The sequence below is a fragment of the Mustela nivalis genome, assembly GCF_964662115.1.
Source record: "Mustela nivalis genome assembly, chromosome: 2".
In the NCBI taxonomy this organism is placed as follows: domain Eukaryota; kingdom Metazoa; phylum Chordata; class Mammalia; order Carnivora; family Mustelidae; genus Mustela; species Mustela nivalis.
Window position 1 is genome coordinate 61,183,758 of NC_139021.1, and position 18,023 is coordinate 61,201,780.

An 18,023-nucleotide genomic window follows, 5' to 3' on the forward strand; every position below is an offset into this window, starting at 1 on the left:
TGCAAATGTTGTTCATTTTTTCCAACTACATTTAAGTGGGGGAAGAGCCTGCTTTCCTAAAGCATGAAACTGATCTCAGTAATAGTCAAGTGAGAATTCTCCTCGAATTTTTGGTGCAACTTTCCTGCACAGCCTCCACCCCAACATCACTTTCTGACGTCTAAGAAGTGGACTTTCCAATAAAAAACTTTTGTGATTCATGTCGGGACGAGAATGCTCAGCCATGTTAGGTTTTACACACTGGGCACTTTTGCTTTATCAGGCGACTGCTGGGTGGCACCCCTTGCAGCTAGCCTCCCGCAGCCGCGCCCCCTCCATCCCTTCTGGAGTTAGGGCTGCAACAGGAGAAGCCTATACTCGTACGAGCGGAAGGAGACCTGATGGACGAGGGGCACCTCTAGAAACGCAGCTGGAGACGCGGGGTGTGTGAGGTGCGCCCTAGGGGTGCAGGCTGCTGGCGGAGGGGCCCGGTCCGAGCGCCGGCGGGAGGCTCTTCCCCGGGCGAACCTGGCACTTGGCTTTCACGGATCTTCGTCCGGGGCATCTTCCCCGCCGTCTGCAGCCCCAGGAACCCACTGCCTTCACTCTGCAGCCCCGGCCAGTCCCATCCTCTCGCTTTCTTTTTTGGCACTGCCCTTTGCCCTCCCCATGGAGTCATCTGTTTACTCTCCCTTCAGTTGCCGTCACCCATAGGTCACCCTCCCTTTGCCAAAGTCACCCATTTTGTCCCCTTTCCCCCCTCACTCTTCACCTCTCCCCGGGTCGCCTTCTCAGAGGACGCTGCCGACGGAGATGCTGCGGACCCCGCGGCCAGGGTCTGCTCCCCGGAGAACCCTCCGTCCACCTTTGCCCCCTCCCCGGGGGCGCGGGAGGCAAGTTTCCGCCCCGTCCTTTCCCCAGTGACAGGACTTGGCGGCGGCCACGGCCAGGGAGGCGGAGGGAGGGACGGCCTGGCTCCCGAGCCCCCTCCCCTGCTCGCGAGCTCGCGCGGTCTGTGTCTCTCTCCGCAAGTGCGGAGACGCGGAGGAGGAGGAGGAGGAGGGAGTTGGGGGAGGATCTCCATTGAAATAAACAACCAGGCAGCAGTTATTAACACGGGAACATGGCGGCCGCAGCCTCAGCCACAGCTTCGGCGGCGAAGGTCAGCGCCGACGGCAGCCGGCACCTGACGGCGTGACCGACCCGAGCCGGTAACCGCGCCTTCCCTGGGGGCCGCGAGGGCGGGCGGGAGGCGGGCGGCGGGCGGGGGGCGCCGCGTCCCCACCCCCGGCCGCGACTGCCCTTCCTGCGCCGAGCCCGGCGGAGCCGTGCGCCGCGGAGAGGGCTGTTTTTGTGTGCGGGGAGCGCTGCCGGAGTGCGCGGAAAACGGGAGTTGCATCCCGGAGGCGCCGCGAAGCTGGGGAGTTGGGGCTTGGGGGGTGGGGAGGGCGGGAAGCGGCGGGGAGACGCGGAGTCCCTGGGAGAGAAAGGAGGCGCTCCAGCGCTTTGCGAGAGCTCTGGAGACGAGTCCCGGAGCGCGAGGCGGGCGGAGGCTGCAGCCCGCGGCGCCGGCGAGAGGTGAGAGCCGAGGCGCGGCGGGGAGGCCGGGGGCGCGGGCGCGGCCCCCGCCTGAGGAGCAAGGCGCCCGCCAGCCTGCCCGGTGCGGGGTCGGCGAGCAGCGAGGCTCCTGTCCCCTCGGGGGCAGAGAGGCTGAGACGGGAAGGTGAATCCTGAGAAGGTGCATTCTTTAATCGAAACGCGGAGCGACTGCAGCGGAGGGTGGGAGTCGAGCGAGGGGAGGCAGGACTCGGGAAGTGCTCGGGGGTGTGTGAAGGTGAAGCGCGATGTCAGGGGCGGCGGGCGGGCTGAGACGCCGGGAGGAGGGGATCGGCGGCCCGGGCCCGTGTCAGCGCCGGGGGCGGGGGGCGAGGGGCGCCGCGCGCCGCGGGCGGACGGGAAAGAGCTGCGGCGGGCGGGGCGGGCGGCGCGCTCGGGCCGAGCAGGCCGGGCGGCGGTGGGGGCGGGGAGCCGGGGGGCCGGACCGCGGCGGCGCGGAGCTGGGCTCGCCCCTGACTTAACTTTCTGGGTGCGGGCATGTGTGCAGGAGGCGCGCTGGGGCCGGGGCTGGGGGCGGGAGGCGGTCCGGGAGGTTCCGGGTTGGCTCGCCAGCGCCCCCTTTTCTCTCCCCCTTCTCCCCGCCCCTGAAGGGACAGGCCCTCAGGGCCCCAGGCGGGAAGCGGGAGGGGCCCTCCCGGCTGACTCGCGACGGTCACGCCCCGGGCCCGGGGACACTTCTCCCTCGGGCCTCTGGGGGCTGCTGAGAGAGGGGGCCGGGGTCGTCGCGGCGTGCTGGACCTCCCCGTCCCCGCCCCTCGCCCCTCCGGGGAGTCCCGGAGGCGCCTCTTCCGAGATCGGGGGTGGGTCGGTCCCTGGTTAGATGGTTCCTCCCTTTCCCCCCTCCCTCTGGTGGTTTCCGGGGCCTGCGGGACCGAGGGGCGGGAATCGGGGACCCGAGCCCCTTGCACCGGCCCAGAACTGGACCGGGCCTTACGCCTTCTGGATCTGTCACTGGTAGGGGAAACTTTCCCAAACCGGGGACCAAACCTGAACACCTCCTCTGCCACCTCGTCCTCTAATCCCACTCCCACTCCACCTCCTCCAACGCCTTCCCCTCCCACCGACCCGAATCTCGCTGCGTGTGACTGATGGGGCAGTGAGCCAATCGAAGGCGGGGAGCTGACCTGCCGGGTGTCGGTAAGCCAATCGTAGGGACCGGAGGAAGGAAGGGGGCGGGGTTGCTTCCCGACCAGTTAGAGAAGAGTTGCACGCGGGGCGGGGGAGTCATGGAGACGCTGAGCTAGCCACTCTTGTCCATCCCTAGTCACCCGTTCCTTGGTCTGTGCGGTAGTGTCACTTAGAGGGTCTCTGACCCGGGAGGGCACGTAGTTTACGCGAGATACTGTATTTTTCTTGGTACCACTAGAGACGTCGTCTTAGGCACGACGAAGTCTAAAGCCACTTACTATGTGGCAGTAACTCTCCGAGGCCCGTTTCTAAAATGGCATATATATTGTAGTGATCGTGTTCTGGACCTCAGCGGCGGGTTTACGTGCAGAGGATCATCGGAGTTAGCAGTTTACACCTACCTCAGTTTCACTTAGCTCCTCCAGGTTGGGAACAGTGAAATTTGCAAGGGTGCTCTGAAAATGAAGGCATTGGGATAGCCTTTACGTCAATTGATTATTGGGAGTGTAAAGCATCATTGTTTGTCATGGCTTCACTGGTTCCTTGTTTAGTTGGACCGCCAGCTCCCAAAGTGCGCTTGGAAGTTCGGCATTTGGGATGACATTAAAAAAAAAAAAAAGTTGTCGTTTATGGTATGCGTTTTGTTTGTTTTGTTTTTTATTTTTCCTGAGTAAACAAAGTGAAGTTAGGAACCAAAGCATCAGTGTTTGAAACATAAAGCGTTAGTATTTAAGAAGCAAAGCTAGTCAAAGCATATTTGTCTACAGAAAAAAGTCTAAAGTGTAGTTTGCTGGATTCCTCCCACACAAAAGATTCTTAAAAAAAATAAATTAGTTTTGTTCTTAAACACTGCTGAATTGTACAGTGTGTGTGTACTTTTCTGGTTTTTGCAGGGTTAGGAAACATTTTTGGTTGTTTTATGCTGGTTGTTGGGTTCAGTCCAGTGACTTTATTAACTCCTGACTTTTAAGAATAGGGAGGATAGGTCTTTGGTTCTCAATAAAAAGCACAGGTTGCTCTTTAGGAATAAGCTGTCTTTAAAAAAGGCAGCAGCTGCTACAGTGCTTTTTTATGTGTGTGTATGTGTGCTCCTGTTCTTTGTTGGTGAGGTTTAGTGTACACTGACAGCAGCAAGGATCCTTTTCCCAACTGGAATTTGTAAAATCTTTGGGAGTTCAAAGAATGAATCATGTTAAACAGAATGAATTCATTCATTTCGTGTTAAGTATCCCTTGAATTGAACTGATCTTGAGAGGTTTTTTTTTTTTTGGTGTGTGTGTGGGTAATCTTATGTGCGTGGTATTTATCATATCTACAGCTTTCTCAAGATTTTATTAATATTTGGTTACTATAAGAAAGAATTGAGGAACTGTAGTTTTAGGAAACAGTATTTACCACACTTTATAAATGTGTTCTGTTGCAATACACCATTTTCAAATTTATAATGTGAATTCTTAATTCAGTATAATTTTGAGTGTTTACATAGACAAAAATTAAATTGCATTTTGCTGTAGCCCTTTGGGTGTTATTTTAGTGATAAAATAACAAAAACTGTGGGGATATAACATTCAGCTGCCAGAAGTGGGGAATATCATAAACAACATTCAAAATTTGACAACATTGAAAATCCCCCATCATTAGTTAATTTAGTTACTGATGGTCACTCTGACATGTGCCCTTCTCTCTTTTTTGTATGTATAAGAGCAACACATTATTTTACTTTATTTTCTACAATAGTCCTTGAAAATGTTCTCAGATTCTTGGTGGCAGAGAGTAGCAAGTCCTCTAAAGCCTGGTTAGAGGGAAAGAAAAAAAAAACAAAAACCCTCTCAAGCATATGGAGACATCTAGAAAAAGATGTGCATCGTCAGCTGTGATTCCATTGTGTGCTCTCAGTCTAGATCTGAGCCTTCTTCCTCCTGGGGATTTCGGTCTTAATAGAGGAGTTCTTTGATTTTTAGATGTCAGGTTACAGAAACAGGGTAGAAAAAAGCTCACCAATTATGAATTTTAATGTTTTTTAGATAGTTTGGCTCTGATTTTAACCTTTTATTGGCTAAATATAATTTATATGACTTTCATTCACCGTTAGAGGAACATTTCACTGGAAATGTAAAATGTAAGGGGACTTAGGCTGTGGTATGAGTGAATAAAGGGGTAATGCTCCTTGGTTGGCTTTATCTATAGCTATATCTTATTAAAGCTTTCTAAGCCTCACAATTGAGGACCTGTGGGCAATGCTTTCATTACACATTCTATATTTAAGGATTCAGTACCTTAGCTGTTTCAAATCACATCAGGTTTAAATGTGACCCTTAAGTTGACAGCTGAATTTCTTAGAAAAAAAAAATGTTTGTGTTGTATTGGTTTTAAAAGTGATTCTTTTAAGCAGTTGTAGGATATTAGGTAGCAAAAGAGAAGTCTCTTTAAACAATTTTTCTAGACGTTCAGTTTTCTGAAATGCACAGTGTGTTCTTATTTGATGTTTTGATCACTATTATGTCATGGTTGAAATTATATTTAAAAGCCTAATTAATGCTTAGCTATTTTTATGACAGAGCTGCTGTTTAAGAAATTACTGGCTTTTCAGTATTCTGTGTTTATAGTTTTGTTGGGATTTTTGTTATTACATGCTCTCAATTTTAAGAGAATAGGAGGGGGAAAGAAAGTAAGTTATTGCTTTTAAGGTATTGGTCTTTTACTGCAGTAAATCTTAAAATTGGTGGAAATTAGTATCTTTTCCCCTAATGAAATAATCATACTCTATTTACATACCAGTGATGAAAGGCAAAGGAAAAGAGAACAAAACCTTCAGTTTCTTATACTTTCATACCTGAAGCTCATTTTACCTCTATGACTTGCTTTCTAAACAACAACAAAAAATTATTCTTAGCATTTATGTGTTTGTTTCCTTTTTTCTTTAAAGAGTTGTAGAAGGGTTTATGAATTGCAAACTGTAGAAGGAATGTTATGTCATGTTACTCCTTAGAGTCTATTAAAAGTAATGTCTGGAAAAGCTATAAAATACAGTTTTAGGTCATAGACCCTCAATTCAGACAGCATAAAGAAACTTTATGGATTCTAGGTACCTTATGGATTTTAGGTACTAATTTCTAAATAGAGGTGAGATTGTGACTTCTGTGAATATTTTAGAAGCTGTTTTAGTTCTTCTAGCTGTTGTAAAACTGAGGCAAAACTGGTTATGAATAGGACTGGAAATCTTAAAGATAAACTTGTGTTTGATAGTAATTGAAATGAAAGAGCTAGATAATCCGTAGGTAGATCACAATGCTCTTGGCGTTTAGGGCAAAGATTTTATGTCTGCCCTATGAAATGTTCATCAGTAACCACATTTCTGGCTTCTAGTGGCTATGATGACATAATGCAATTGTGGAAAAATTGATTCCAGGACAATTTTCAGTTGGTTCCCTAGTTGGAAATTTCTAGAGGAGAATTAAATAAGCAGGGAATCTACGAGGCTGTTTTATTTAGCTGCTTTTGAGGGTTAAGATGAGAATCTTTAAGAAAGAGGAGAACTGCTTATAGGTAGAAGTTATTGGCAACTTGTTAAAGGTTCTGAAAGAAAAAACAGTTTTTAATTTTACGTATCAGTTGATAAATACCTGGCAGGTTAAATCTGGTAGAATTTATGCCTCATAGGCAGCTAATTATGAACTGTTAAGGGTTCCCGATGAGTAACTTAAATCCCGCATTGGGCCTTTTAGATCTTGTCTTTGCATTCTTGCCTCATTTAACCATTGTTTCATTCATTTGTTCATTATTTATTTGATGAGTATCCCAGCATTTGGCGGTTTACATTGATAGCCGAAACCACCTATTACGAATCCTGTGACTTAAGAGGGAACACAGAGTGGGTGATTTTTTTCATAGTGGGGAGCACAGAGAAGTTGGAAAGATACATGTTCACCTTAATTTTCAATTTGCTTGGATACTAATGATCTGTTTTTTTGGTGTGTGTAATTTTAATTATATATTATCAAAAAAGTTTGATTTGGGTTTGAGCTTCCCCCCTCCGAAAATAGGATTGTTTATAATAAGTTGTTAAATGTCTCCTTAGCTGAGTAGCTTACAATCAAATAATTTTCCTTTAATGGAGGTATGAATATTATAATTAGTGTTGTTTTATACTGTTTGGAGTCATGTCGTGTGTGGTCAGCATGCCAGTCTTTAGTTGGTGGAAGATATTAGGGCAACTAGTCAGGGACCTCCCAGTTCTGTGGAGAGAGTGTGCCTTGTTGCTCTAAAACTACATATTCTGGGCCTTCACACCCTCAAGTTTCTAAAGGATGGAAAACTCCCATGTGCAGCCTTACACAGGTGTTCTTCTGTGATTATGAGTTTTCTAGATTTAACTCATTCTTGCTCTTGACAGAAATGTCTGTAGTGGGAGAGTAAGGACAATGCAATGTAAATGATAATAGCAGCTCTCCTTGAGAGCCAACAACCTGTTAGGGGCTTTTTGAGGTGTGTTTCATTCTTTCTTTTTTTGCCACAGCCCTGTAAAATAGAGGTTACCTCATTTTTCAGAAGATGAAGCTTAAGGGAGATTAAGTCCTTGTGCCTATGAGCAAAACTTCCGGGGGTGGGGGGTGGGGGGCGGATTACCCTTGACCAGCAAGGGCAAGGAAACAAATCATAAGGATGAGAGGGAATGGTGAGTGCGAGAATGTCTTCCTTTTAGGAATCTGATAAAGAACACGTTTGCAGGCCTTTTTATAAGGCAGTCAGTGGAGGCGTTTAGTCCATGAAAGGGATGGATCGATTTGAGTGGTTCCAGTCCTGCAGATCATGCCAGCAGGTGTCCAGCAAAGCCTTGCATCCAGGCAGGCCTGTACCTGGCCAGGTGTCACTTAAGATCTACAGACAGTTTCTGGCTTTTTAGTCACTAGCCCAGTGTTTTATGATTCTTAAATTGCAGGATTCTTGTTTTTTAATTTTCAAAAAATAAGAACTGTAATAGATGGAGTAAAAACAGGTAACATTTATTGAGTGTTTACTAAAAACCCGAGCAGGGTTCGAGTGCCCTTACTGTATACTGTGCGTGTTTCTCCCTGTAACACAGTGAGGTGGGCGTGCTTATTAGCATTCCTATTACTGGTTCATGAAGTGGAGGCACAGAACTGTCAAGTATCTTGCCTAGGGTCACACAGCCAGACTACTGGAGAAGAATTTGAACAAACAACTGCCCCTCAGCTCTGTCCTCTTAATGGGTGTTCTGTTAGCTGGTGGGCTACACTTCTTTCAGCATAATGTGGTGGTGTCTTTTGGAGTACTTTGTAGAGGTGACACAGATGAGTAATTCTCCCCTAGGGAAGTGGAAAGGGGTACGAGTATATTTTGAGAAAGTCCATCCAGGTTGCCTATTTCTCACCATAAAAAATTCTAAGATGGGGCGCCTGGGTGGCTCAGTGGCCTAAGCCGCCGCCTTCCGCTCAGGTCATGGTCCCAGGGTCCTGGGATTGAGCCCCACATCGGGCTCTCTGCTTAGCGGGGAGCTCGCTTCCTCCTCTCTGTCTCTATCTCTCTCTCTCTCTGCCTACCTGTGATCTCTATCTGTCAAACAAATAAATAAAAAAGAAAAAAAAAAAGCTAGGAAAATAAGCTCAAGAAAACTTGGGTGTGGGGACTAGGAAGAAAATAGAGTGAGAGCACACTGCAGTATAGGTTTTAGAAAGGACAAAACACTGATACAGATATTTGGCTTCTTATATCTTTACAATATATTTAATTCTAGTATCTTTAACTGTTAGGTGGTGATTGTGTGATGCATGTTTTACAGATTTTGTGCAATCTCTGTGGCGTGGATGACTTGGTGTTGAGGTACTGGAGTCTTAAAAGAAGGCTGATAATGTATGCAGTCATCTGACTTGTGCTCTGCTATTTGTGGAATTCTTCTGCCTGCTCAATTGTTTGCAAGGAGTGAGGAGAGCTTTCAGGGAACTCTTTCACCTGTGCACGTGTGGGGAGCCGCACACACTGCTTCCAGCTCCCGGGGACTGAAGACCTGTTGTCATAGGTGAAAATATAATGCCTGGTATTCTCTGTTACTCATTTAATGTGTCCGTGTGAAATGTGATCCCACATATTCCAAGGCTCAGCTTACGGAGTGTGAGTGAGCTCTGGAAGTTCCTGTTGTTGCTGACTGACCATCTAAATGATGATTGTCTTTTCTAGCAGATTATTTCTGCTTATGAAATCAGCTTATTTTTTTTTTAAAAGATTTTATTTATTTATTTGACAGATAGAGATTACAAGTAGGCTGATAGGCAGGCAGAGAGAGAGAAGGAGGAAGCAGGCTCCCTGCCAAGCAGAGAGCCCGACGCGGGGCTCGATCCCAGGACCCTAGGATCACGACCTGAGCCGAAGGCAGAGGCTTTAACCCACTGAGCCACCCAGGTGCCCCTGAAATCAGCTTATTAATCAGACATGAAGTGACTTCCTTGCCTTTGGTGGTACAGTTGCATTTGTGAGAATATTTAATATTAACTTATCTTAGAATTCCTTTTTTTTTTTTTTAAAGATTATTTATTTATTTATTTGACAGACAGAGATCACAAGTAGGCAGAGAGGCATTCAGAGAGAGAGAAAGGGAAGCAGGCTCCCTGCGGAGCAGAGAGCCTGATGCGGGGCTTGATCCCAGATCCCTGAGATCATGACTCGAGCCGAAGGCGGAGGCTTAGGCCACTGAGCCACCCAGGCGCCCCTATCTTAGAATTTCTAATTCTATTGTTAATGTGCTTACTGGTGAAAAGCTTTCACTTATTGTCAAAATGGAGTTGCATATTGTAGAGGAACTTAGGTTGTTACTTGAGTCATTTCTAGAGTAAAACTAAAGGGGAAATTTAGATTGCTACATGGATAACAAACTTTCAGGGGCATCTGGCTGGCTTATTCGCTAGAGCATGTGACTCGATCTTGGAGTCATGAGTTCGAGCCCCATGTTGGGTATAGAGATTACTTAAGACAAACTAAAAATATGTTTTTTTAATGTGCCTGTATGTATTTTAAAACTAGAATTATTCATAAGTGTGTTTATCAGGTAATCACCTCTGGTTATTGTTGGAGCATAGGTAAATTCTTTCACATACATTTTTAGATTCCTTAATAAGGAATATGGAAATCTCTTGCTGAAATCTGAATGTCCAGAGTATGAATTTCTGTGAATATCGATAGCGTTTCCTGAAATTACAGAAGGTGGTTTTCTAGTTACAGAGACTGGCAGTAGGGGCTCGTGGGTGTTTGAGGGGATTGTGCTGTCCTGTCCCTGTCACCTTGTGCCTGCAGCCTTTGGTGGGGATCTCATTGGGTGTGCTGTGCACCCAGACTCAGCTTCTGTGCTGCCCAGTCCTTTGAAGTGAGGATGGGCAGTAAATAGCGGTACAGCTTTGGACTGCTTCACTTTGGGTATAAATCCTTGTAGACTTTTCTCCTCCGCCTCCTTTTCTCCTTCTTCCTTGGCTTTCTCAATTTTTTTTTTTCTAAAGGATGGAAGATGGCTGGTAGTGAAGGAAACACAGTCAAGATTCTGGAGGAAGTCTGTTACTATCATTAGGTATTTCATGTATGATCATGATCTATGGTTTCCCTCTTTACCAAACACACTGGCTTTGCTAACAGCACTTAGGGAAGAAGCTAGCTATTTGTTAAGTAAGCCATTAGGTTGAAAACAGATCACTTAACAGGCACAGTGCAGTAATTGGCTGATTTGTTGTTAGAAGTTAGTCGGTTGCTGGACAACATTGTGGTCCCGCAGACTGGGGGGTTGAGCTTCTGTTGTCCAATAGGACTGAGTATTACAGTCCCTAGTTTTTATGCATTTTATTTCTTGCCTGTTTAAGGATATTGTTACAAACTTTGTAGTGTTAGATGTCTTAAAACTGTTCATTAGATTCAAGTGGTCCAAATGATATAAGTTGGAAATAGACAATTTAAGATGGATGGAAATTGTAACCAGATACCTAAAGCTTTAGGCACACCTGCCTCTTTGGAGTTTCTGGTAGTGTATTGTATTTTTAATTTCTGGAATTCTGTTTTGAGGTTTATATGTAGTGTTCTTGTTGCTTTTTTAAGTAGTAATATCTTGATTCCTCAAGACTCCTCTGTAAAAGTGTGATGTAAAAAATTTATTCCATTTAAAATGTTATTTTAATATATTATAGTACCACTAGAATCTTTTCTAAATAAACACATGGTAAGTATAAATAGTGTAACCTAGTGAAGGAAGTGGAAGTCATGTAAAGCTCTTTGATTTTTGCTGTGCCACTTTTTATTTTAAGCAGGAGGTGTGTACAGTTAATTAACGATTTTAATAAATGAAAGATTTTAAGCAGTTAAACCAAAAAATGATGTGATATTCACTGTGAACTGAACATATTGACAGTGACATTTGATAGTGACAAAAGTCAACATTATGCCTGGATGTTGAAGGACATTAGAAAATAAAATTGGAGCATTACCCTTTTCTGGTTAAAGGATGCTCACATAACAGCATTCTTGTAATCATTGGTGATCTCATTGTAGTAGTAAATATTTTCACTTTGAGAAAAGGCATTAAGGAGAAAAGAGAGGAGATAAAGGGAATCCCAGATTTTCGACTCAAGGCGAGCAAAGCCTTGGGCAGGAAGGACCTGTGTCCGGATACCTCTGGCCTGGGCTTGCTTCCCTGTGGTAGGGCCAGTGAGCTGGGCCTCCTCTGGAGGTCAGAAGTCTCACTAGTAGAGCCCCCCTACCCTCCCCACTATCACTGGGAGCAGCAGCTGACCCTGTAGTGGGAGGGGTGGGGGGGGGAGGAAGAGCTTGTGGTAGACAGAGTATGGGGTGATTCCCAGGGAATTGAGGCCCCAGATGCTCACCTGCAGAATTGTTGTTTGCATCTGGGTTTCCCACCAAGAGTTGTCTGGCTCTGACATTATTTATTTTTTTTGTTTGTTTGTTTTTTAAATTTTATTTATTTATTTGACAGACAGATTACAAGCAGGCAGAGAGGCAGTCAGAGAGAGGAGGAAGCAGGCTCCCTGCTGAGCAGAGAGCCCGATACAATACGGGGCTCGATTCCAGGACCCTGGGATCATGACCTGAGCCGAAGGCAGAGGCTTTAACCCACTGAGCCACCCAGGCACCCCGGCTCTGACATTATAATGTCTTCTGATCTGGATCCATAATTTGGGCAGTGCTGATGGCCTGTTCCCTTCGGGTACCACTGAGCCCCACATTCCTTCTACCCCTGTGAGGTGAGAGCAGATAAAGACAGGGTAAGGCAAGGGAAGACCTTCAAGGACTTGTGATTTTCAGACTGAGCACCTCGCCTTTACCTGGCTTGGCCTCAGAGGAGTGAGGGAAGCCAGCATCTTCCCCACCAAAGGGATTGAGTTTTTCTGGCTATGGGTGCCCTTTTCCATTCCCTTCTTGAGAAATTTCCCATTGAGATTCAGGTGCTTCCCACAGGCTCATTGTAGTTTTTCTGAACCTGCCTCAGTTGTTCAGAGTTGTTGACAGAGTTGTTCAGAGAGTTGTTGACAATCTTGGAGAAAGAGATCAAGTGTATATGGGGGGTGAGAGGAGGAAGGAGACACATTCAGAAAGAAACTGGAGAGGCCGAGAGCGGAGTTGCTATGTTGAATCAAGGCTAAAAAGGTTAGCACCATGCAGATGGAAAATAGCAATGCAATAGAGTAGCCTGACTGAAATCTATAAATTAGTGAAGGTATATAGAAATAAAACCCAGGCTAGCAGATACATGCCCTTGCGGCTTTAAGGACCTGCTACTAGTTTATCAACTTGATCATACTGAGTAGTTAACTTACAGTACTTGTTATTTCAAGTGGAATAGGCCTTTTATACAAACTTTTTTTTGAAAGTTGAGTTAGATAAATCGTGGATTAGTTTCTAATAGCAGTGAAACAAATTCGAATTTTTTTTTTTTTTTTTTTAAATTTTGTTTGACAAAGAGAGAGCACAAGTAGCCAGAGCTGCAGGCAGAGGGAGAGGGAGAAGCAGATTCCCCACTGATCAGGGACTCAATCCCAGGACCCCTGGGATCATGATCTGAGCTGAAGGCAGATGCTTAACCGACTGAACCACCCAGGCGCCCCATCAGATTAGAATTTTTTATATCAATTCTTTGGAGTTTAATATCAAGGAGGAAAAACTAAACTAAAATGCTTTGAATAATCAAGCATTAAAATTTGCTGGTCTTTTTTGTTCAGTAAAGATGCTTAAAATGACAGTATGCATTGGCTTATCTGAATGAAGGGAAATTGTACTTGTTTTCTTATGGGTTTGCTAAAAATTGAGTAGTAAGGGGGTGCCTGGGTGGCTCAGTCAGTTAAATATGAGTCTTTGGCTCAGGTCATGATCCTGGAGTCCTGGGATCGAGCCCTGCATTGGGCTTGCTGCTAGGTGGGGAGCCTGCTTCTCCCTTTCCCACTCCCCCTGCTTGTGTTTCTTCTCTCGCTGTGTTTCTCTCTGTCAAGTAAATAAATAAAATCTTCTAAAAAAATAAACAACAAAATAAAATACATTAAAAAAATTGATTAGTAAGGGTAGAGTGTATATGTGTGTATTTTTTATTTATTCATTCATTCTTTGTCCCGTTCCTTCAAAATAGTATTATAGGCAGCTTAAAGTCTTTCATTTAAAAAAAAAAAAAGGCCTTCATTTTTAAACTGTATTTCGACTGATTTAACAAATTCTTCTTTGGCACTGTAAGTCATTAATAGACTGATCTTCCCCAAATATCCCTTTTATAATAATACAAGTCCCCACTCATCACAGAATAACATTCCCAAACACTTACTAGATAGGTCTATCACAAACCCATTTTTTTTCCCGATTTCTACTCTTACTTGAGCCTTTGTACCCGATAGTCTGTTCTTCCTGGCCTTTGACCATATGAGTTCATGCTCTTTGATTTGCCTCAAGAAAACTCATGAGTTATTCTAAAATTTAGGAAACAACCCTTTGATATAAAACTCAATTTATTGGGAGTTTATATTACTGATCTTAGTTAATAGCAAAGTATATGATTTTTCAAAACAAGAAGAGTATACATAGAGTCCAACAGTATTCGGAGGTTATTAGTAAAGAAGCTTATTACATTGGATACAGATTTTACAAAAAAATACAGAAGTCCACTTACCTTCAAAACAGAAGCAATAAAGACTTAAATTTTGGGCTTTCTTGCTTTCGTAAAACTGAACATTTTTCACACTGAGACTTACTCTCTTTTCCCCTGCAGAATATTTTGACACTATGGTGAGAAGAGGGATTAATAATCTCAGTTTATAGTGGAAAGAGGAGAAAAAAGGTAAAGAAAACCTTGGGGAAATTCAATAGTTCTGGAAAGGTAATAAAACAAAACCAAACACACAGAAAACTATACCATGGTTGGCACTTAAATACTTCCGTTGAAGAAGTGATAAAGAAGAGAATGGAAGCATCACTTGAAGGGCTGATGTCTCAATAGGTAAATAATGAAATTCTACAACTATCCAAAGAGCAAAGCCCTCACAGTCTGCACATTAATACATACTTGTGACAACACCTATAAAGATATTCTCAACCTTCTTCCCAAATCTCTACTTAAACAATAATTCTCTGTTTTGTGGGATCATTTTATTTGCAGAGCAATTCAGAAAGCTGTCTGTCTGTCTGTCTGTCTGTCAGTCAGATATTTACATTCTGTCACCAGCCAATTAAAGTAGTAGAAACAGTATACAGCTCAGGTGGAAAAGCTGGGTGGTACTTTGGGGTCTGCAGTGTTGTATAGATCTCTTTGTCTTAGCTCCTGTGATGCTGCGATAATGTGGTAGAACAAGTGGCCAAATAAGAACTATTTCAGTGCTGTGTATGCTTCTTTCTCCCTCTTCCTGTGTGTGTGTTATATATGTATTTGTGTGTGTGTGCGTGTGTATGTATGTGCGTGCATTGGAGGAACTGTTTGAAAGTAAGTTACAAATGACCCTCTATCCATAAAGCACATTGTCTTAAAATAAAGGCATCATTTTATAGAACTGCATATAATATGAATGTGACTCTTAAGTCCAAGAAAACTGATGTCAAATATCAGCTGTCTAATGAGTTTTCCCAGTTGTCCCCAAACTGTTAGGGTTTTAGGTTTCAAACCAGGAGCTAATCAGGTTCCCCCTTGGCATTTGGTTCTGTAGTCTCTTTTAATATGAAATGTTGCCCCTAGTTTTTGTTTGTTAGCTTTTTGCTTTTTAGGCTATTTCTTAGATTTTTTTTAATTAAAAAAAAGTTTTAAAAACATTTTTAATTAAAAAATTGAATTGTGGCAAAATACTTATACAGTTTATACCTTCTTTTTTAAATGTGTAGTTAAGTGCGTTAAGTGCATTCACATTGTTGTGCAGCCAGACTTTTCTGTGTTAAATGTCAGGTTCTCTAGGGGTGCCGGGCTGGCTCTTTGGCTCAGTCTGAAGAGTGTGTGACTCTTGATCTCAGGGTTGTGAGTTTGAGCCCCATGTTGGGTGAGAAATCACTTACATAAACAAACACATATATAAACAATAAAAATACCTCAGTTTCTCCAGAAGTGTTAGGAAAATTAAATTGTTAGGGTGCCTGGTAGAGCCTGCGACTGAAGCCTGATCTCAAGGTTTAAGTTCTAACCACACCCACGTTGGGTGTAGAGTTTACTTTAAAAAAAAAAAAAAGTAATAAAATATATTAATTTGATGAGGGCTGAAGAGTAGCATAAGCTTTGAGAGCTTTATTGCTTGAGATTGTGGCATCTCAGGACATTTTGTGGGCATGCCCTCTGAGGCACCACATATCTGGGCCTAGACATGGGTTCTAGGAGTGCCTCCCACGGAGATCCACGTCTGGCTCAGGGGGATGCAAACAGAGCTGGTGCAACCTCTGAGAATCTAAGAGAACGCTAGGAGTTGTTTTCCTCTTGGGAAGTAGTAGATTTCTCTTTTAGGCACAGGATGGGAGTGGAAAACTGAATTTTCTAGCACACTTGGCTAAATAGAAAGCTTTTATTCAAACACTTCTTGGAGTAACACCGTAGAGACAGAAATTTGCTGGGAGTTTAAGGAGTTTGGCAACTTGAGTTTCTTGAAAATGTGACTTATTCCATAACTTGGAATTTGTAGGTTTCTTCCCCCCCCCCCTTTTTTTTTGGTGCAGTGTCTTTATTTGTTCTCCCTTCTGACTTTTCCTGTCTGCCCCTGTGATTTTTACCTTTAGTTTCTATTTAATGTCCTATTCTCTTTTCTGCTTCAGAACCTTGTTGAAGTAGAGGACAGCCCTCCTGTCTTCCCTTGTGAATCAACAGTGGATATTTGGGATTCATTCTCAATTTAAGAAATAGAGTCTAAAAGTAAAAATCATTCACAGGTGTGCAGATCATACCAGCGAGTTACCTGGTTAATCTCACCAACCCAAGCCTGTAGAGAAGTAGTAGTTATTCTTAATGTAGATCTGGAAGCCTCACTGGAAAAGTTGTGAGTGGGAAGAACACTAGCACTCAAAGAAAACAAGAAATAACACAAGAATTTAAGTAACTCCAGAATAGCTCTCAACTTGAAACTTTCAGGCTCCAGGAAAAAAAAAACCCAAAACCAAGGTTCTCTTCTCTTAAAGTTAATACTCTTGGAGGTGGAGCATCCTTAGGCTCTTGGCCATGAATGTTGCACTTGACAGAGCCCAAGGTGGGGGGGGTGCAGGCAGAGGGAGAGGGAAAAGCAGGATGCTGTGGAGCAGGGAGCACAGTGTGGGGCTCGATCCCAAGACCCTGGGATCATGATCCCAGCCAAAGGCAGATGCTTAACCGACTGAGCCACCCAGGCATCCGTTGTACTGTACTGCACATTTCTTAGAGGTAGCATCGCCCCCCTCCTTGCTGCATCAAAAAATGAAACAAAATATGCTGCTGAGGAATAATGAGAATATTATTGAATTAATATTTATACTGGGAAAATCATATACTTAAGAGATACATAAGCAAAATGAAGGATGGAAGGAAAATGGGATTGTACATAGGCCTTTTTATTTAACAGATCTGGGCAGACTGATTGATTTTACAGCCGCGGGAGGGGCAGGGGGAGGGAGAATGAGAATGAGAACCTCTTAAGCAGACTCTGAGCTGAGCACAGAGCCCTAAGCCCAGCTTGATCTCACCACCTAAGACCATGACCCCAGCCGAAACAGAGTCAGATAACTGACTGAGCCACCCAGGTGTCCCCAAATCTGGGCAATTTTAAAGTGCATAGAATTTAAAACAAGTAATTCAGAAATCCCATTTTCTGATTTTTTTTTTTTTTTTTTTTTTTGCAAAAATTTCCTGAAATGTCTTCCAGACATACTAAGAGGTAGTCTCTTTGTTCCTGTCATTTTATATATATTTTGCTGCTTCTAAAAAAATGTTGGCATATTAGAGAGGGCTGGACAAAAGTTGTAGCTGCATTTCTGAGTGGCTCTGTGCTGCGTTCCAAACAGATAGGTAGCAGGTAGCAGCGTGGGTCAGCAGGGAGAGAAGTCCTTCAGGAAATGTAACTGAAGCAGCAACATTTTGGACAGATGGGGGAGGGTCACAGAACTAATAGAAAGTGCTATTATTGTAAAACAGTGGCTACACAAAACCCTCAGAACATTAGAGGTTTGTGTATCTAATTTTTCTGATTTCGTTTCTTTATTCCTTTGAGCACTTGTCATTTAGGAGAAAACACTTTTAAAGATTTTGTAATTTTATTTTTTAATTTAATTTAATTTTTTAAATATTTTATTTATTTATTTGACAGAGATCACAAGTAGGCAGAGAGTCAGGCAGAGAGAGAGAGGAGGAAGCAGGCTCCCTGCTGAGCAGAGAGCCTGATGTGGGACTTGATCCCAGGACCCTGAGATCATGACCTGAGCCGAAGGCAGCGGCTTAACCCACTGAGCCACCCAGGCGCCCCTAAACATTTTTTTTTAAAAGTAATGCTTGCACCCAGTGTGGGACTTAAACTCAACAACCCCAAGATCACCAGTCTTCTATTCCACTGACTGAGCCAGCCAGACACCCTTAGGGGAAAATACTTTTCAAATGTGAAATATTTTCCTATTGATTTCTAAACTGATTTGAAATGTACCAACATTCACTTAGGCCTGTGCTCTCTTCTAAGGCACAGATCTGTTTGTCTCTCCACCATGTAACTGTAAACCGTAGATTCTATGCAACAGAATTCTAGGTAACTCCTGGACTTGCCCTTTTCTGTCTTTGTTCACTGGGTGTTATGTGTGTGTGTGTGTGTGTGTGTGTGTTTGTGTGTGTG

The 18,023-nt window shown here is 44.0% G+C and overlaps 1 protein-coding gene across 19 annotated transcripts in view; it reads left to right on the forward strand.

Moving 5' to 3' along the window:
- The first annotated feature begins 269 nt into the window (after positions 1-269).
- Positions 270-18,023, forward strand: part of NCOA2 (nuclear receptor coactivator 2) — a 304,156-nt gene continuing 286,402 nt past the window's right edge. For 3 of the 19 annotated variants that reach the window (XM_082721172.1, XM_082721163.1, XM_082721164.1), the window contains exon 1: positions 893-1,190. The gene's annotated coding sequence lies outside the window, so the exon portion shown is untranslated. Of the gene's footprint in view, positions 1,191-1,267; positions 1,718-2,085; positions 2,734-18,023 lie in introns of those variants that run through there. The other 16 variants (XM_082721174.1, XM_082721161.1, XM_082721157.1 and 13 more) reach the window with 13 other exon arrangements.